The 21,644-nt window shown below is 45.3% G+C and overlaps 1 long non-coding RNA gene across 1 annotated transcript in view; it reads right to left on the bottom strand.

Moving 5' to 3' along the window:
• The window catches only part of LOC109456404 (uncharacterized), a 41,521-nt gene that overhangs the window by 18,734 nt on the left and 1,143 nt on the right, over positions 1–21,644 (bottom strand). The window lies entirely within an intron of this gene.

The following is a 21,644-nucleotide window of genomic DNA, read 5'->3' as shown; positions in this document are numbered from 1 at the left end:
GGAGAGGGTCAGGGATCCTTTACAGATCATGTTGCCTCCTCGGGACCAGGCACTCACTCCTCAGGCATGTGAGCCCCAGCGGCCAGCCCCACCCTCGTGTCAGTGGCAGGCTGGACTGGGGGCTGGGGGACAGGGCGAGGAGGAAGGCCTAGCCTCATCTTCCTCTAGGCAGAAAGGGGCCATAGTGCTCACCTGGTCCAGTGGCCTCATTTCACAGATGAGCAAAACCTGTGGCCCAGGAAAAAGGAGGACAGGCCAGGGTCTTACTGGGGTCCCTGCTAACCTCAGATGGGGACCTGATCTCCGGGGGGAAGAGGGTCTCTTCTAGGAGGAGATTCAGCTCCTTGTTAAATGGGGGTGTCCTTGAGCTTCCCAGGGTCTTTCTAGCTTGGCTCTACCATTAACCCCTTGTGTGCCCTTGGACAAGCCCCCTTGTCTCTTTGGGCCTCAGTTTCCTTGTGTAAAACAGGTGGATTGGGTAGATGATCTCTGGGATCCCTTCCAGATCAGCCATCCCGCGCCTCCCATCAGCCCAGCCCTATCCCCCCCAGGACTCTGTTTCCAGGCACTTGCCCGGGCCCAGGCCTGTCTCCTAGCTCACCGAGATTACTCCAACAGCCTCTGCTCCATCTCTGGCCTTCACTCTCTTCCACTCTGAGAAGCCACCCCACACATTGCCCAGGTAACCTCCAGAGACTTGGGACCCTCCCATAGCCCCCCAGACCTCCTTCAGAATGATTCACCTCATCACCTGGCATTCGGCCTGCTGTCTTGGACCCTGTTTCCTCATCTGTCAACCCCTCTCTCAGGGCTGTGGTGTGGATACAGTGAACACATGAAAGGAGCCTGGGAAAGGCTGGATAGCCTAACAGGACTCCTGGCTTCTCTGTGCTGCAAAGGCTGCCCACCCCACCCCCACTCTCTTTCATCCAAACTGGCGAGGTCCTCCCCAACCCTTGAGACAGGCCCCCTCCTTGGCCATATCAGAGGTGACTTTGCCACATAGAGGTCCCACAGGGCTGGACCCCACTTACCAGCCTGCATTTGCAGCTCCCATCATCCTGTGGGGAATGTGTAACTAGGGGCTCCTAGAAAACTATTTGGTAGGACACTTGCTGAGGGTACAGCTGGGTCTCTAGGCTCCGACCCACGCTCCCTTTTACCCCAAGACTGTTTCTGACCCAGATTATCTTTGACCCTCAGAGACATCCACACCGCCAACTTCCAGAAAGCTCATAGCTGGGCATCGGGGCAGATTCTAAGGGGGTTATAGACCTGTCTTGCCCTGTTCCGATGACTGACCAAATGGACTCTCAGAAACCCTCCCCAAAGGGCCAGGAGAGGGTAGCTGGCAGGAAATACAAGTTATCAGAAGAGACTGCTTGGTGACTGAAGCCAGAGGTGAGGTACTTTCCCCCTTAGCTTCATTTTAACTCAGAATCACTGGTTCCCTTTCTCGCAGTCCGCTTCATACCATGTTTAAAGTCAATACAGTGAAAATCAATAAATATGAAAAGAAGGAGGAGGAGGAGAAGAAGAAAGAGACTGCGAAGGGGAGAGAACCAGAGCCTAGAAGCTTGGAGATCTTCCACGCTGGGGTCTAAACACTGCTTCAGCCACTTACTATTTGTAGGGTCTTGGGGAGATTACCTAATGTCTCCGAGCCTCAGTTTCCTCATCAGTAAAGTGGGGAACACTAAAACCTATCTCACCCTATGACAAGAGAATTAGATGATGCATATAAAGTGCTTAGCTCATGGCCTGGCTGCTCATAAATGCTCCAAAAATGATTGCTGTCATCCTTATTGAAGACAGATGGATCAAGGCCCCCAGCTGAGGAGGGAAGGGCTGTCGGGAAGGCATAGGCCGCTTAGCCAGGGTAGGCAGGTGGTGAGTAGCTAGAATAAAACACAAAGTCCTCGGCTTGGTGCTATGCAGTCTACATACATTATCTCATTTAAACCTCAATCTCTTCCTCTATCAAAAATGGGGGTTTGGAACAGATACTTTCTAAGGTCTTTCTAGTTCCGTGAGTACTTATAGAAGGTTTTCAGTTTACAAAGTGTTTTTCGATCTTTAATTCTGTGAGTGTTCTGATAGTTGCAATGGTCATACAACTAGATCTGGGACTAGAGCCGGGGGAGGGCTCTATCTTTCCCCAGAGCCTGGTGGCAGACAGCTTGGAGAGGGGAGGGTGAGACCCGAAGCCCCACCAAGGGCCTGGGGGGGGTCATGGCCCAGGGAGGGACATCATGACCCTGGACGTCATGGAAGCTTGGCTCTGGCTGCTGCCCAGCGTCCGGTTCTGTTGAGCTGTGCCGAGGCCCAGAGGTCTGGGTCTGGAACTCATCAGCCCCACCTGTCAGCCCTCCCCTGGCCAGCTCGCAGGGCCTTTGGTTATCACAAAGGAGAGTGCGGCCAAGAGTGAGTTGAGTGTGGCCTCAGTCCAGGGGCCCAGTATCCCTTCCCTGCTGGGCACCTTAGGGCAGGGAGTGATGTTCCCGTCAGCCAAGCACCCCCCAATTTGACTGAGCTGTTATATGACAGGCACCGTGAAATATGCAAAGACCTCATTCATTCATAAATATTTATTGGACACCTACAGTGTGCCTGGCCCTGAGCTGGCTCCAGGGAGTCAGACAAAAATTCCTCCCTACACTCAAATAAAAGAAGCTGTAAAGGAAAGCAGAAGTGTAATGGGAAATAAAAGAGACCAATTCACTTTACACAAGGGAATCAGAGAAGGCCTTTGAGCTGAGAGAGGGAAGTACAGCTAGAAAGAGCATTGAGACGGAGGGAAGGGCCCATGCAAGGCCCTGAGACAGGAAAACGTGCAGTGTTTGGAGAGCCACGGGACCAGTGTGAGGTAGGTCCGTAGCAAGCTCGCTCTCAACTAATGCCAGCTGAACAAATTCACAATCATAAGGATTCCTGCTTCCAGCCAAGATGGAGTAACAGGGACTGGATTTATATTCCCACCTAAAACAACTAAAATACCCAACAAAATATATAAAACAATGGTTCTCAAGACATTGGATCCAGACAATGAAAAATAGTGACTCCCGAGAGTCAGAAAACAAATGAGGTGTGCTCTAAGAATGTTCCGTCTTACTGTCTGAAGAGTTTCCAGACCAGAGCCGAGTGAGAGAAAGGCAGGTGGAGTCTGGCAGTCTCCCTGCAGTAGAAAGATGAAGCCAGGAGCCCAGGGACACGAGACAGAGAACTGACAAGGCAAGAGCAGCACACAGAGAACTCTGGAGCTCTACAGAGAGGATCTCTTCAGTAATTCATCCTGGTGCTTGCACGTAAGGAAACTATCAGAAAGCAGGGTAAGAACAACCCAAAAGGATTAGAGAGAACAATCCTGGGAGCTCACACGGGGCTTCCACAAGCCAGAGTGGAAACCTCACAATTAATGGGGCATTGAGTAGACCACTCAAAAGAGTTTTTGGCTTAGAAGTGGGTTAAAAACTCAATGCTGCTCTGGCCCTATCTAACAAAAGCAAGACCTGAAAGGACTGAACTATTTCCAAATAACTTTTGCACCCCAGAACAAAGCTCAAGAATATTTATAAGAATACAAAAATATCTAGCACCCAACAAAATAAAATTCACAATGTCGGGCAACCAATAAAAATTAGCATGTATACAAAGAAACAGGAAAATATGACCCATGACAGAAAGAAAAACCAATCAATTGAAACCTACCCAGAAATTACACAGATGACAGAATTAGGAGACACAAGTTTAAAACACTTATTATAATTCTATTTCATATGTGCAAGGAGATAAAGGAAAGACTGACCCTGTTAAGTAGAGATATAGAAGATATTTTTTTAAAGACCCAAACTGAAATTCTAGAGATGAACACTATAATGTCAGAGAAAAAAAATACACTGCATGGATTAATGAAACATTCGCACAGATTAGTGAACTTGTATACACAGTAACAGAAACTATCCAAAATAAAACACAAAGAGAAAAAAAGCTTAAAAAATAATAACGTGGGCCTGCCCGGTGGCTCAGGTGGTTAGACCTCCGTGCTCTTAACTCCGAAGGCTGCCGGTTCAATTCCCACATGGCCCAGTGGGCTCTCAACCACAAGGTTGCCAGTTCAACTCCTCGAGTCCCACAAGGGATGGTGGGCAGCACCCCCTGCAACTAAGGTTGAACACGGCACCTTGAGCTGAGCTGCCGCTGAGCTCCCGGATGGCTCAGTTGGTTGGAATGTGTCCTCTCAACCACAAGGTTGCCGTTTCAACTCCCGCAAGGGACGTTGGGCAGTGCCCCCTGCAACTAGAAAACGGCAACTGGACTTGGAGCTGAGCTGCACCCTCCACAACTAAGATTGAAAGGACAACAACTTGACTTGGAAAAAAGGGCTGAAGTACACACTGTTCCCCAATAAAGTCCTGTTCCCCTTCCCCAATAAAATCTTTAAAATAATAATAACGTGGCATCAGTGAACTATAACACAACTTTAAGTGACCTAACATATATGTATGTATGTGTGTGTGTGTGTGTGTGTGTGTGTGTAATTAGAGCCCCCAAAGGAGGGAAGAGGACAGAAAACATATTTGAAGAAAAAAAAAACTGAAAAATTTCCAAATTTGATGAAAACTAGAAATCCACAGATGTAAGATACTTAATAAACCCCAAGCACAATAAACAAAGAAAGTATACCAAGCTCTCTGATCTTCCCCATTTGACAGCCACATCTGCTTGTGCAGTGCCAGGTACACCTGAGACACAATGGTGAAGGATGGAGTAAACAGATTTGGCCATAATGGGAGCCTGTTCCCCAGGGCTGCTTTTAAGCCAGAAGACCTTAAAAGTAGCCCGGGTGAACAGGCGCCCACTATGGCTGGCCCCTCTGGGAAACTGTGGTGTGGTGGCCAAGGGGCTGCTCAGAACATCATCTCTGCTTCTCCTGGCGCTGCCACGGCTGTGGGCAAGGTCATCACTGAGCGGAATGGGAAGCTCACTGGCACGGCCTTCCGTGTCCCTACCCCCTAATGTATCGGTCGTGGAGCTGACCTGCCATTTGGAGAAAGCTTCCAAATAGGACGACACCAAGGAGCTGGTGAAGCAGCATCAGCGGGCCCCCTAAAAGGCAGCCTGGGCCACCCTGAGGACTAGGTTGTCTCCTGTGACTTTAATAGTGACACCCACTCTTCCACCTTCGGTGCTAAGGCTGACATGGCCGTCCCCGATCACTTTATCAAGCTTCTTTCTTGGCATGACAATGAGTTTGACTACAGCAACAGGGTGACGGACCTTAGAGTCTCTATGTGGCATCCAAGGAGTAAGAGTGCTCTGGATCACCAGCCCCACTGAGCATGAGAGGAAAAGGGAGGCCCTTAGCTGCTGGGGAGTCCTTGCCCCAACCCAATCTCCCAATACACTGAGCATCTCTCATCCTTGACACAATTTCCATCCCAGAGACCCTGAAGAAGGGGAGGGGTTTGGCATGTACCATCAATAAAGTATACTGTACCCAACCAGAAAAAGAAACAAGAAACTATACCACGGTATATCATAAATTGTTTTTAAAAGGTGATAAAGAGAAAGACTTAAAAGCAGCCAGAGGAAAAAGACATATTACACACAAACAAAAATAAGGAGAGCAGATTTTTGTTGTTGTCAGAAACAATGCAAGTGAGAAATAGAGCCACATCTTTGAAATACAGAAAGAAAAAATCAATATCAGCCTAAAATGTTTTATCCAGGAAAAATATATTTCAAAAATGAAAGTGAGACAACATGGGATGAAATTAGAAATTAATGACAAAGGAAGTTTGGAAAATTCACAGATATGGGGAAATTAAACGACAACTCTGAAATAACCAATGGTCCAAGGAAGACATAACAAGGGAAGTTAGAATATAAGTAAATGAAATAAATTAAAATAGAAACACAACATACAAAACTTATGGAATGCAGCCTAAAGTAGTGCTAAAAGGGAAATTTATAGCTGTAAATGCCTATGTTATAAAAGAAGATCTCAAATCAATAACTTAAACTTTCACCTTAACACACAGGAAAAGGAAGAGCAAACTAACTCTAAAGCAAGCAGATGTAAGGAAATAAGGAAGATTACAGTGTAAATTAATGAAACAGAGAACAGAAAAAGAGAAAATCAATAAACCAAAAATTGTTTTTTTTTTAAATCAACAATATTGACAAACCTTTAGTTATAGTGACCAAGAAAAAAAAAGATTCGAATTACTAGGATCGGAAATGAAAGAGGGAACATTACTACTAAACTTACACAAATAAAAAGAATTATAAAGGACTACTATAAACAACTGTATGCCAATAAATTAAATAACTCAGATAAAATGGACAAATTCCTAGAAAGAAACAAACTATTGAAACTGACTCGTGAAGAAATAGGCAATCCCTATAGACCTATAACAAGTAAAGAGATTGAAATATTAAAGAAAAGTATCCATTGGCTCAGATGGCTTCACTGATGAATTCTACCAAACATTTAAAGAAGAATTAATACCAATTCTTTACAAACTCTACAAGAAAACAGAAAAGGAGGGAATACTTTCTCATTTTATCAGGTCAGAATTACCTTGATTCTAAAACCAAAGCCATCATACGAAAACTGCAGGCCAGTAGGCCAACAAAATACTAGCAAACTGAATCTAGCAACATATAAAAAGAATTACACCATGACCAAGTGGGATTTATCCTAGGAATGCAAGGTTGGTTAAACATCCAAAAAACAATTAATGTAATATACCTTATAATAGAATTAAAAACAACAAAAAGTACATGATTATCTCAATAGATGAAAAATAGCATTTGACAAAATCCAACTCATTTATAATAAAACAAAACAAATTAGGAATAGAAGATAATTTCCTCAACTTGATGAAGGGCATTTACATAAAATCCACAGCTAACATCATACTTAATAATAAAAGACTTGACACTTTCTCCCTAAGATCAGGAACAAGACAAGGATGTCTGCTTTCACTATTTCTAGTCAACATTGTACTAGAGGTTTCAGTTAGGGCACTTAGGCAAAAAAATAAAAATAAAAGGCATCGAGGTTAGAAGGGAAGAAATAAAACTATACTTGCAGGTGACACGATTTTGTATACAGAAAGTTCCAAGGAATCCATAAAAAAATACTGTTAGAGCTAATAAACAAGTTCAGCAAGGTTGTAGAATAAAAGATTAATATATATAAATCAACTGTATTTTTATACACAAATCAACAATCTGAAAATAAAATTAAGAAAATAATTCCATTTATAATAACATAAAAAAGAATAAAATATTTAGAAATAGATTAACAAGAGAAGTGAAAAACACACCCAGAAAACATTGTTGAATAAAATCAAAGAAGATCTAAATAAATGGAGAAACATCCTATCTTCACGGCTCAGGACATTTAATAGTGTTAGCAATTAAATCTGTGTCAAATATTTCCCATTTACTCCCCAAATACTCCCCATTTGATCTAGTTTCAACACCATCCTTATCAGAATCCCAGTTACCATCTTTGTAGAAATTGACAAGCTGATGCTAAAATTCATATGGAATTTCAAGGAACCCAGAATAGCCAAAACAATCTTGAAAAAGAACAAAGTTGGAGGATCCACACTTCCTGAGTTTAAAACTTACCACAAACAACCAACAGTAATTAAAACAGAATGGTACTAGCATAAGGATAGACATTTAGATCAATGGAAAAGAATTAAGAGTCAGAAATAAACCCATGTGTCTATGGTCAATTGATTTCCAACAAAAATGCAAAGACCATTCAATTGTGAAAGAATAGTCTTTTCAACAAAAAGTGCTGGGACAACTGGATATTCACATACAAAAAAGAAAAATGAAGTTGAAACTTTTACCTCATATCATATGCAAAAAGTAACTCAAAATAGATCAAATATTTAAATGTAAGAACTGAAATTATAAAACTCTTAGAAGAAAACATAGGAATAAATCTCAAATTAGGCAACAGATTCTTAGGACACCAAAAGCAAAAGAAAAAGTAGATAAAATGGACTTTATCAAAATTTAAAACTTTTGTGCTTCAAAGGATGCTCAAGAAAGGGAAGAGACAGCTCATTGAATGGGAGAAAATGTTTGCAAATTATATATCTGATAAGGGACTTGTGTATAGAATATATAAAGAACACTTAAAACACAATAATAAAAACAAATAAACCAATTAAAAATTGGGCAAAGGACTTGAATCGACATTTCTCCAAAGAAGAGATACAAATGGCCAATAAGCACATGAAAAGATGCTCGACATCATTTGTAAAAACGTTATGCCAATAAATTTGACAAATGAGATGAAATGGAGAAATTCCTTAATAAAAGACACAAAGTGTGTCTCAAGAGAAGAAATAATCTAAATGGCAACATATCTATTAAAGAAAGTGAATTCATTTGTAAGAAGAATAATCTTTCCAACAAATGATGCTGGAATAATCAGATATTCATACACACACAAAAGAAATTTGACTGATAGCCCATATCAATATTATCAACTCAAAATAGATGATAGACCTAAAGATAAAACTTAAAACTATAGCCACGCATTAGAATTCTTAAAACTATGACTGAAACCACGGGTTTGGTGAGGATATGAAGCAACTAGAATTTTCATACATTGCTGGTGGGAGTGCAAAACAGTATAATCAACTTTGGAAAACACTGGCAGTTTTTTAAGAAGTTAAACATGGTATCCACCTATCATTATGATCCAACCGCTCCACTCCTAGGTATCTCTCTAAAAGAAATAGCAAAAGCATATGTCCATAGCAGTTTTATTTGTAATAGCCAAAACTTGGAAACAACCCAAATGTCCATCAAAGGTGAAGGTAGTTGTATATCCATGTAACTGATTACTACTCAGCCACAAAAATGGAATGATCTATTAAGATATCCAACATGGATGAACCTCAAAAAAATTATGCTGACTGAAAGACCAAAAAAGACTACACAGTGTATGATTCCATTTATACAAAATTCTAGAAAATGCAAACTAATCTATAGTGACTAAAAGCAGTTCAGTGGTTGCCTGGAGTGTCAGGGAGCAGCTGAAGGGATTAAGAAGGGGCAGGAGGAAACTTTGATGATGGATCTGTTCGTTATCTTAAATGCGATGATGGTTTCACAAACGTACACCTACGCGTGCGTATATCAAAGCTTATCAAATTGCACACTTTATAACATGTGTGTGCCAATTTTACCTGAAATAATCTGTTTAAAACATGATTAGAAGGAAGTATATGTGATGTGGTGTCTCTGCTCTTAATTCATGACGTGACCTCAGGCATGCTGGTCTTTGTAAGACTTACTTTCTTTTTCTGTAAAGTTCAGGAAGTATTACAACCCACAAGTACTAGATGAAGCCCAAAAGGGAATTTACTGGAAGGAAGCCTCCACACGTGATGAAGCCCAGGAAGGCTTCTCTATCACTTGTCTTTGCTTCTCTGATCACAGCTTTCCCTGTTTCACCACTTACAGAAAAGGAAAGCTACCAGCTTCTGAGTTTTGCGTATTACACGTTTAATTACTCAGAGAGATGCTGAATTGACTCCTTGTCAATTCCAGGCCCAAGTGTAAATTCTCAGAGATTTATCAGTCTACTTGGGTGAAGGATTCCACTGTGCACCATGGTACCATGGTCAGGGGGCAGAGCGACAGAGGATGAACCTAGCTGGTTTTGCATCCTACAGACAGAGGACAGGACAAGTGCAAGGAAAGTGCTGGGTGGACAGACCACAAGAAGGGTGTCAGGAGATACTGCTCAGAATTCAAGAGACCTGTCCTGTCCTGATAATCGTGCCTCTTGATGGGGGCAGCAGGTGTATACGTAAGGTTCAGATGAGCAGCAGGAGATCAGTGGAGAAAGAATTCCATTCCATTTGTGCAGTCTGGGAAGGTTTCATGGAAGAGGTGCCACTGGCATCAGGTCTGTGAGAAAAGTTATGTCCTGCATTTGTGCGGCCTTTAAAGTTTACTAAGTGCTTTCATATCTTCTCTTTGGAGTCTAGACCCATCCTCTCAACCTCCCCTTGGGGTTAGCATTATTATACAGTCCTTTGCACAGATGGGGAAACTGCCTAGTAGAGACATTTGAGTGACTTGCCCAAGTTTACACCAAGTTTGCATCGTGGAAGAGCAAGATGCAAAACCAGTGTTTTGACTCCAGAGCCCTGACTTGTTCCGTGCCCAAAGCTGACTCTAAATGGGGCCAGGGATTGAAAAGGGAGGGAAGCTCTGGTAGCATCTCTGAGCTCTTCTGCATGGTGTCCTCCAGAAGATGCCCCACACATCAGCCTGGCTCCAGATTCCCAGAGACCACCTTTGAGCTGTGCTTCAGACTCTCAGACCAGAGTTTCCACTCCAGACCTCTCTCCTGACCTCCAGTCCAGCAGCTCCAACAGCTTGTGGAATTTCAGGCTCAAAATGTGAACTCATCGAGTCCTGCAGAATGTCAAAGAAACCTCAGGACCCATCCCAACCACCTGAGGATAACGATACTGGTAATCAAAGCCATGTATGTGGCCGCTACCATATACACGTACAGGCCTTGGGCTGTGTGTTACACACAGCACTGCATTTCATCTTTATATCCACTGTGTGGCAGGTACTATCACCATCCCCATTTTACAACTGGGGAAACTGAGGCTCAGACAGTCTATTTATTGTCCCAGGTGACATAGCTGATAAGTGGTGGATCCAAGTCCATCCGATAACAAATGAACTATAATCATCCTACAAAATTGTTTCTTTCTCTCAACCTGCTCCCAAGCCCCCGTGTCCGAGACTCTGCCATTTCTCTTGGTTTCAGTATCTCAGGACAACCAGCAATTCTTAAAGAGCTGGAGGCTTGGGCAGGGTGGCAGGCAGCCAGCCCCCACTGAGGCGGTAGGAGGGAAAGGGGGACCTGACTGCTTCATCTACCAACCATCCATTGATTTAATGTTGCTTTTAATCCCGACTTCTTTCAGAGTTAAATCTAATTGCCAGGTTGCATGCTCTGGAGGTTAAAGGCAAGGAGCTTGAGGTCAGACGCTAGGATGCAAGTCCAGTCCTGGCTTCCTTGCTTTCCTGCGCTGTAATCTTGTGGCAGCTTTTAAACCTCTCTGAGCAGCTGCTTCTTCATCTGGAAAAAAGTTAACAATCCCAACCTCTTGGGTTAAAATGTTGTGAGGGGAGATGGTTTCCAATAGAGACGGACAAGGCTCAGGCTGCCTTCAGCGTGGTCATACCTGCCCCACCACGCTTCCTCCATCCGTCCCTCCAACTGAGGCTAGATTACTCCAAAACATTTAGAAAATATACTCAGCTTTGTCAGATGGTTACATCTTTTAGATGCCTTACTTTTGTCTGGAATGTTCTTCCAGGAAGTCGTCCTATGAGCCTCAGTGAGCCTCCCCTGCCCACAGCAGCTAAACCAATCTCCTTACCCCCACCGCCCCTTCTTTCTGAGCCTTTCACATGCTAATATGCACTGTGGACGTCCCAGAGGACTGTTGGGGGTGGAATGGGGACAATGGAACTTCCCAAACCTACTTCCTAAAGCACCTACCAGCATCTCCCCTGAGAAGACAGCCACTGCCTGCTCGGCAATCACCGTGGGCAGTCTTTTGCCTAATCTCTCAGCTCCAGCCTCCCATTTCCAACGCCTGAGACAGATTTCCTACCAAACCTGGCCTTTTCTCTGTCCTTCCCTAGTGCCTCCCACCGACCCCAGGATTCACTGTCCCTCCCTAATCCCCTCCTACAAAGCTCTTTGGGGGGGCCCAGTGCTTGCCCCTCTCTCCACGACCTTATGACCCTTGGTCCAGCTCCCACCAGGGCCCAAACCATGGACCCAATTCTCCTTGTCTGTTCACCTGACACTCCAGCCAAACCAGGCTCTACACACCCTGAGTTTTTCCATACCCATGTCCTTCCCTCTGCCTGGAATGCTCCCAGCTACCCATCTTCAGAGTCCAGCTCCAGTGCAGCAGCCCCCCAGCTGGCCTGGCTGAAGGCTGCAGGTGGCCTCTCACTCCCCTGGGGCATGCTTCCCTATGCTTGACGCTGCTTCATCACTGGTGGGGTCCAATGTGATCTTTGCTATACAGTAGCTGCTCATAAATATCTATAGTTGGAAAGAATGAGTCTAATCCAACTCCTTTGTTTTACACTGGAGGCACAGAGTTGAAGAAATGGCTTGACCCACCAGCTCCGCCAGGAAACAGGGCTGAGGGAGTCTCCCGCAGGGCAACTCCCCCAGCTAGGCTTTTTCTGCCATTTGCTTTGGGAAGGAAGTCCTCCAGGGACTAAGTGGGCCACGTTTTCCTGAGAAGACAACTGTCTAGAGCTCATAATACAGACTCCAGCAGAGAGGTTGAGTGGAGGCCTCTTGTCAGCCAGCCCCTAGACTGCTGTGCAAGTCTGCCATCCATTCCAGAAGCTCACAATTCCTCCTCTGTCTCTCAGAGCCTTCCCGCTGGCATTCCACGATTCCTAGCACCACCACATGGTCCCTGTCGGAGGCAGAAGGGGCCTTAGGGATTATTCATCGAGAGGGCCCACAAAGGTCCTTAACCTCCCAAGCTGTGTGCACAACTCTGTGTGTCTATAGGTTTCCAGAGCCAGCATCCAGAGATACCACCTCAGTCTCAACGGGGGTCCAAGACCCAAATGAGATACAGAAAAATTATCTGTCCAGCCTCTCATTATAATTTGTTAATACACGTAAGGTTCTTAAGACTGTACCTGGCACATTTTAAATACTCTCTAAGGCATGGGTTGGCCCACAGCCTGGTTTTGTAAATAAAGTTTTATTGGCACACAGCCCTGCCCATGTTTTTGTATTGTCTATGGCTGCTTTCCCATGATAGCTACAAGGGCAGAGTGGAGTAATTGCAACACAGATGCTGCCATTATGATGATTATACAGACCAACAGCAGGCCCCAAGCCACCCAGCAAGTAATCCCTGGGCTTGAATCTATGTCTCTGTTCAAGGATTCTATAATAAACCTATCTGCCGCTTTTCTTCTCTCACCTTCACCACAGTGCTCATTCATTCATTCAGCAAGGGTTCAGGGATCCCTGCCATGTCCTCCAGATTGAGCTATTAGGGGCAGAGGAAGGGTAGGGAGAAGCTGACCTTACGGCTTTACAGAATGACCTCACTGCCTCTCAGACCCATGACTCGCCCTCTGCACCGCTGCCACCTCATTTGCTCTAATCACATTGGCCATCTCCTCCTCTTTCTTCTTCTTTAAATTTTTTTATATTAGTTTCAGGTGACACTGGCCTTCTTCTTGTCTGTCAAACACACACATCTTCCTACCGCAGGACCTTTACATATGCTGGTTTAACTGGCTCTTTCCCATCGTTCAGGTCCCAGCTCGGATATCACCACCAAATTAAAACTTTGGGGGCCAAGTCACTTTTATGCTTACATGGCACGTGTAAGTGAAATATTCTGTTTACTTGTTTTGTGTTGGTCTCCCTGAACACAACGTAAGGTTTCTGTCTCATTCACTGCTGGAGCCCAGTGCCTAACTGGGCCTTCGTGTTACTCAGTAACTATATTAAATGAGTGAAATGACTCCTGGACAAAGTGTCAGGCAATGTAGCTTCTCTTCCTGGCTCTGTAAATCCACTCACTGAGCCACAGTTCCCTTCTCTGAGCCTCGGTTGCCTCCTGTATAAGGTGGAATGTGAGGGTTGGATGAGAAGCCCGTGCCTTTTGGTTTGAACAGTCTATAACTTCAAAGCAGTGGCGGGGGCCTGCCACTGATAGGTTTGGTGGAAATACATTATATTTGACTGTGAGCCTCAGCCCCAGCTCAGGGGACAGATGGTAAACTACTGAGGCCTTATCCCTCGGAAGGAAGAGGTGGGGGAATAGAAGGAGCGGAGACCCAGAATTAGGCAGGCAAGGAAGGCTCTGAGAGTTGCAGACCCAAGGCCAGGGAGGAAGACTCCAGAAAAGGGAGGCAGACAGGAAGAGGGGGCAACCCCTCCTCAGAGGCGTGGGACTGGGGTCATGGGGCGGGCTTCTTTCACTTTTTAGCTTCTGAGTTGTTTGAAATTTGTATAACAAGTATGCACTAGTTTTGCAACTGGAAAAATTAAAATGCACATGCCCTTTGACCCCGCAATTCCATTTCTAGGAATTTCCTCACAGAGGCTTGTGTGAAATGACCCATGTCAAGGCCATGTATAGCCGCCTTGTTTAAAATAGCAAAAGGCTGGAAACAATCTAAATGCCCATCAAAAGGGGACAGGCTAGATAAACCAGGGCACATCCACAAAATGGAACAGTAGAGAGATGTTAAAAAGAGCACAGCCAGTCTGTTATGTGCTAAGGTAGAATAATCTCCAAGATCTCTGCCAGGTAAAAGAAACAAGGTACAAAACAATGCAGATAGGATGCTACCACTTACATGAAAGACTATACATACAAATGTTTATAAATGCTCAGAACAGCTCCAGAACTTGTACTAGTTGCGAGGGGTGGGGTTGGGGGAGACAATGTTCAATATTTTTATAAAATTGAGTTAAAATTCACATAACATGAGTCATTTTAACCATTTTAAAGTGTATGATTCAGTATCCTCAGTGTTGTTCAACCATCACCTCGATGTAGTCCCAACATTTTCATCACCCCCATATCCATTAGCCATCATTCCCCGGCTCCCCTCCCCTGACTCCTGGCCATCACTAATCTGCTTTGTCTCTAGCGATTTGCTGATTCTGGACATTTCATATAATTGGAACCATACAGTATGTGACCTTTTGTGTGTAGCTTTTTTCACTTAGCATGTTTTGGAGGTTCATCCACATGGATCCTTTTCATGGATTTTTTATATTCCATTGTATGTATGTACCATATGTTTATCCATTCATCAGCTGAGGGACATCTGGGTTGCCTCTACCTTTTGGCTGTTGTGAATAGCACTGCCGTGAACACTCATGTACAGGTTTTTATTTAAATACCTGTTTTTAATTCTTTTGGGTACATACCTAAGAGTAGACTTGTTGGGTCATCTGGTAATTCTATTTAACATTCTGAAGAATTGAAAACAGTTTTTAACATTCTTTTGTCCTTTGTGAATTGTATACCGGGAGCACCATGAGCAAATATTAGCTCTTTTAAAAACAAAAAAGAAAAACATGAAGGTGTACTTCATGGAAAAAAAAATAAAGCATAGTGTGTAAATACAAGGGATTATTGTTAGGTAAGAAATTAGCAAATATTTATCTAGATGATTCCTGGAAGAAAACTGCATTTTGGACTTAGACCTCAATTCAAATTCGATTCCTTCGTTCCATTCTAGTGTCACTAGTGGGGTATAGGGAGACCTGGGTTCAAATCCCCGTCCTGTCAGAGCTGTGCACCACTGTACAGGTAACTTAACCTCGCTGCACCTCAAATGTAAAATACAGAAAAATTATCTACCCGGCCAGCTATGAGAGCTGGGACTCGTTACGCGTAGCTCTGTGCCTGGCACACAGCCGGCAGTCTAACTTAGCAGCCTTATACTAGCAGGATGAGGGAGCCACCTCTGCGCTCCTTGGGTCATTGTGTTCTGCAGCTTTTTTCCCATCAGCTTCTCTGGTCCTCCACATGCTCAAGGAACTGTAGGAGGCCTGGCCCTCCTGAGCAGAGTTCCCCTCCCACAATACTTCACCACCCTTAGTGCCAGACAGTCCAGAAGAGGGGCCAGCCAGGGTGTTAGGGGACAGGAATCAGGGTCAGGTACTGGGACGGGGGCCTGGGTCTGCCAAGGACCATCCTAAGACAGGGAGCAGGGCTTTGCTCTATGAAGCTATAGAACCCAGAGCCATATATATGAAGAGTTGGGTGAAGGAACAAGGAGACAGAGTTGGGTTTAACTGGAGGTACAACTTAAATTTTTAATTGACAGGACATAATGCCAAGCACTGTGTCAAGCACTGTTGTGTGATCCCACAAAACTGTCCCCATTTCACAGAGGAGGAAACCGAGGCAGAGCGTCCTTAGTCACTTTGCACAAAGTCACAAAAACAAATATAAAGTGCAGCAAGGTTTGAACCCAGGCCTGTCTCAGTCTAGAACCTGGAAGAACCGGAGGTGAAGCAGTGAAATGAGCAGTTTGGGGTGGGTAATGTGAGCTGCTTCTCCCCAAGTTCAGGCAGAAGCTGGATCAGTTATTGGTGGAGATTCAAGTGTTTGATGTAGGCACCTGGATTTAGGTCCTAGGGTTCTAGTTATTGGGGGTACAAGGAGATTCCCAAGGTCTGTCTCCAAAGATCTGGATGTAGTTGTTTTCAGATGGGCCCTAGGAATCTGTCTTTTTCAAAAGCCAATTCTGGCCTGCAGCCAAGTGTGAGGCCCACTGGCTTGGATGACCTCTAGGGCCCCTTTTAATACAGATTTTATCACCTGCAATGCCCACCTTGGGGGAAGCATTCCTTCGGGTTAGGCACTGACCTCTCTCCCTACTCCCTGCTTAAATCCGTAAGGCCTGAGAGAGAATGAGTGCATCTGCTCCCTTCTCCTTATGAACAAGAGCTTTTCTGGAAGACAAAAAAGACTGTAAAGATGGAAGGTACAGGTGCCTCACTGCCACCTCCAGTGGTGAAGGTAGAGCCAGCTCCTCTTCCCTCCTTACCCCGCCCCACCCTACCCTACACAGAGCCCTAACCCCCAAAAGACTGTCACTTGTCCCACTGGACCCTGGTCAAGTACAACTATTCTTACTTTCAGTCCCTAGGTCTTGGCAATTATGCCCAGTGGGGCCAGCTTCCCAAGCACGCCAGGCAATTCTACAGTTTGTCTGGCCTGGGGTTGGGGGGGGGCCTCTCCCAGGCTCTGGGAGGACCAGCCACTCAGGCAGGGAAGCAGGCCAGAGAGCCATTCTCAGTGACCTTTGGTTTCCTGGGAAGGACCCAAACCAGTAAAAGTTTAGCAAGTGCCATTTAATCGTTGCCAGAACTTAAAACTTTTTTTTTTTTTTAAAACACACAGATTTTCTGGGGGATACAAGATCATTAAGGGCTCCACATGAAAAAACCGTTGATTCGTTTTACTTTTTCTTATAAAGAAAATTTCCAAGCTACCTGTCTTTGCAATTAACTAGAAAGTATGAAATGAACTCAGTACCTTGCGCGCAGCCTCAGGTGAATTGAGTTCAGCCGCTGAACCTGCACATCTGCAAAGGCTGCTGGCCCAGAGGTTGGGGTGGCACTGGTGGTGGGCAGCGGCTCTGGCTGCTGAGAGGGAGGCATCAATTGGGAGCCCTGGGTGCAGGCCAGGAAACTTTGATCTGCCCAGACACCCTTTTTGGGTTTCTGATTGTTGTTTTTAATCGCTTCCCTTTCACATTCCTGGGATCCCATTCTCTCCCCCACCTTGGGAGAGGGAAGAAGCATTCATTGACATGTTAGTAAAAAAATACTTTTCTCAGGGATTTTTCCATGGTAACCTAAGCCTTTTATTCATTCAATATTCATTACTGAACCCCCTGTACTAGGACCTGCCTGGGCTGGGCACTGGGAATTCAAAAATGAAAAAAAGACATCATCCCTGTCATTGGGGTTCTCCCCTAATTTTCAGCCATGTGGGAACAGAAGAAATAACATTATGTTGGGGGAGGAGGGGAAACATTGCCTCTTGGGAAGATTGGATTTGAAATTAAGTTCTTGGTTCTACTTTTTTGCTGATTTTATAATCACCCGTCCTGTGGTCCTAGAACTTTGAAGACTTCATAGAACTTCCAGAGCCAGGATCTCATTTAACACTCAAGAAAGACTGGATCACCCCTCATGAGAACCTGAAAGGCATATCTAGTTTGACCAGGAGAAAAACAAAGCCTTAGAGAGATTAAACTGCCTCTGGTCACACAAGTTGCCATGGTCATCTAAACTTAAACCTAGGTCTCCTGGCACAGCTTGTTTGGAAATACTGTTGGCTTTGGATTTGAACCTGGGGTCTAGGTAACTATGTAGCCCAGAGTAAAGAAGGGTAAGGGGAGGAGAGAGCTCAGGATTTTTGGGTTGAAATGACCCAGTCTCTGATCTTGAGCTGCACCACTATTCTTCAAACTAGCAGTAGGATCAAGGGCAACAACCACACCACCAAGTGCTTTCCACGAGCTCTCACTTACCTTACATAACACACCCTTGAAGTTGTGCACTAGTATCCCCATTTCACAGGGGCGCTCACTGATACTCAGCTGGTAGGTCCCCCAAGATCACAGAATTAGAATCCTATCACAAGGCTATTTCCCACCATGCATGCCATCCACTAATAGCTGGGTGACTTCCCCTAATACTTCTGGGCCTGTTTTTATAACTAGGGAAAGCAGGGACAATGGGAAGACTCTGTGAGGCTACATATTAATTGCCTGGGCAGGAAGGAGTAGGTACTTTATAAATGCTAGCATCCTGCCCCCTTCCCTTCCTGAGTGAGACCTCTCACATTCAAGTGCAGCTTAAACCTGTAAGTGCCAAGAAAATACACCTCAGCTACACCCCAGCCTTTGGGCCTCAAGGTCACTCTCTACCTGCCTACTTACTGCCCAGGCTCTCGTGAAGGTGGGGGAGCTGGGGTTAGAATAGGAGGCCTACCCTAAAGTCCAGGCACACCCTTAGGATGCTGGGTGGGTCCCAGAGCAGTGTTTCTCAGGAGGCTGACTCTTTTTCCTCCCTTAAGAATGAAACACCAGGGGCGGCTGGTTAGCTCAGTTGGTTAGAGCACGATGCTCGCAACACCAGGGTTGCTGGTTCGATCCCCGCATGGACCAGTGTGAGCTGCGCCCTCCACAACCAGATTGAAACAACTACTTGACTTGGAGCTGATGGGTCCTGGAAAAACACACTTAAATAAATAAAAGTTAAAAAACAAAAAACAGAATGAAACACCAAAGGGTAATGTATATACCATAAATCAAAGAGTAAGGGCCACAGGCCCCAGATAACTCAGAGGCCCCAGGAACGGCCTGGTATCATTTCAGCAAAGGTCTATTGAATACCTACTACTGCAAATGCCCATCACTCATCAAGCTCTCTGCTGAAGACCTGGGGCTGCAGAGATTGAGGGGCTGTATTCACTTAGCAGGGGTTGTGGATACTTTACAGAGTCTGAGATTTTCCCATCTGGTAGGTGAGACTGCAAGAAAAGGTATTCCCGGGCACAAGAGGACACAGAGAAGGCACTCTGAGAGCATCTGGGAAGGGCAGTGGGGAGTGGGGAGTGGGTGCAGGAAGATCAGGAACCTGGGGAAAGGGGACAGTTCCAGACAAATGGAACAGAACCGTGAGAAGCTCAGAGGTGATGGGAAGCCTGGCATTGGGGGAAGAGCAGGCACCAGAGAGGTTGCTAGAAGCTGGGCTCCTAGGTTATAGTTAGGGGTCTGAGTCCAAAATTCTCAGCCTCCAGGGAGTCTGCCAGAGTTGTATACTCTGAACTCCTCTATCCAGGCCCACGTGCATCAACCCCCAAGGTGGTGGCATCACTGGGTACTCACACCAGGCTGGGTGGGAGCTTTCCATTTATATAATCTTCACGTCCCTGTGGAGTCAGAAATTCTTACACTTCAGGAGCTGAGGAGGTTACAAGGAGGAATAAGACAGTTGCTGCCTCCAATGTGCTTAAGGGCTGGTCACACATATAGGAAGCTTTCTGAGGCACTAAAAATCCTTGTATAAGGTGTTTCTTATGAAGGCAAAAAAGAATAAAACTGGAAATAATACAAATGTCTAACAACAAGAGATAAGGTAAATAAATTATGGCACATCTAATGGGGGTTAAGCAATCATTAAAAAAATTTTGTCTGAAGAATTTAAAAAGAAATGTTCAGGATAAATTTAAGGAAAAAAAAGGAGTATTGAAATTGTATGTTCAGCATAGATTGCAATTTTGTTTTTTAAAATAGGCACAGACAAAAAGACTAGAATGAACTATTAATAATCTCATGCCCTAAATGGCAGATTGTTTTCTAAACTATTTTATAGCTTGCAACTATTCAACAATGTGCATGGATTGCTATTATCATCAGAAAAGTAATAAATATTATTTAAAGATAATCAGCTTCATGTCATGGAAAACTACAGTGATGGGGGTCAACTGTGGACCCTGCATCATTTGTCACATGGGCCTCTTTTGGCCTCAGTTTCCTCCTCTATAAAGTGGAGACCTGAAGGGCAAGATGAGACTCCCTTACTCTTTGAAAAATTTGAACTAACGTCTAGAGGATACCTGGGTTTAGAAAACTGGTCAGGCTCCTCCTCCTGGAAAAAATGGGGCCATAGTAGGAATTTGAGGGGAGGACTGGAATTGATAAGTCAGGGAAAAAAGAGGGGAAAGAACAAAAAGGGAGGAGGGAGAGCAGGAAGACTAGAGCAGGGCCAAAGGCGGTAGTATGCCTGGTGGGAAGATCTAGGGAAGAGGGTGAGGAAGACGATGCCAGATGAGCTAAGACCTGTGAAGAATGGTGGGGATATCTGCGGGTTCACAAGGTTGGCTCCATCTGGAGGTGCCAGAGGCTGGAAGTATCTAAGAACTTTGGGTGAAGTGAAACACCTCTCATGGAATGGCAGTGCCAGCTTCCTATAGGAGGCAGCTGCCCTCATACTAGGGCCTGAACCAAATGCTGGCAATGGGGGTGGTGGGAAACTAGGGTGCTACTGGCTTTGTCACCAGCACACAGTAGGTGCTCAACAATAATTTACTGAATGAAAGATTATGTCGTTGGGAAAGATATCGCCTATTTGTAGGCCTCAATTTACTCATCTGTGAAATGGAAGGTTAGAAAGATTATAATTTGTTGGGGAGACTAAGTCAGGAATATTGCATGCTTCCATTCTCAATACTCCTTTAAGGTAATGCCAGCTCTATTTAGCAAGCAGGCCGGCACACTGAGGCTCTGAAGGATGGAGTCACTCGTCCAAGGTCTCTGATCCTAACTGGTTTGACTGCAAATCTAACTTCTCCCATTCCACTGACGCTGCGCGTCGCTTCCAATCTTAAAACCCAGGTGCAACGACCTGGTTTGGTAGGGAAAGTCAGAACAGACACTAGATACAGGGAGGCAGATCACACCCGGCGACGCCCGATCCCGACCAGGGTTCCGCGGGTCTCCCCGAAACCCAACGGAACATCTGGCATCGGGTGGTAGCTCGAGTTCGGAGGCAGGGGCGCGGAGGAGGTGCCCGGTTCTGAGGCAGCTCCACCCGGTTTGTGGTTGCTGTGCTTCAAGCTCAACCCGAGGCGGGCGTGGGTTTTCCAAAGTCAAAGGGAAACCCATCCGGGAGCCGCGTCCTGGAGACCCGCAGAGGGGAGTCACTACCACCCCGCCGGAGCTGCGAGGCTGTTCTCCCCTCCCCCCGCCATCGGGTATGACCTGGAGGGGAAAAGAAGGTGTGTGTGTGTGTGTGTGTGTGTGTGTTGGGGGGGAGGGGAGCACATTTAAGACGAAAAAAGAGAGGACCCAAAAATTGGGGTTGGGGTGGAGGGAGCGAATGGAACCTTTTAGGTCATTTGAGGTACCCCCTCCCGGGGCTAATAACCATTTGGGTCCCAAAGGTTCGTTTCCCCGCCCAGAGTCCTATTCAGTGACTGGTAGCGGGTAGGGAGTTTTAGATCTAAGTCCCACCCTCTGGGCTGGAA

Source organism: Rhinolophus sinicus, chromosome 3, assembly GCF_057876585.1.
Source record: "Rhinolophus sinicus isolate RSI-liver-muscle chromosome 3, RSI-T2T, whole genome shotgun sequence".
NCBI lineage: Eukaryota > Metazoa > Chordata > Mammalia > Chiroptera > Rhinolophidae > Rhinolophus > Rhinolophus sinicus.
Note: the sequence above shows the minus strand (reverse complement) of the source record. Positions and strands in the feature narration are given on the sequence as shown.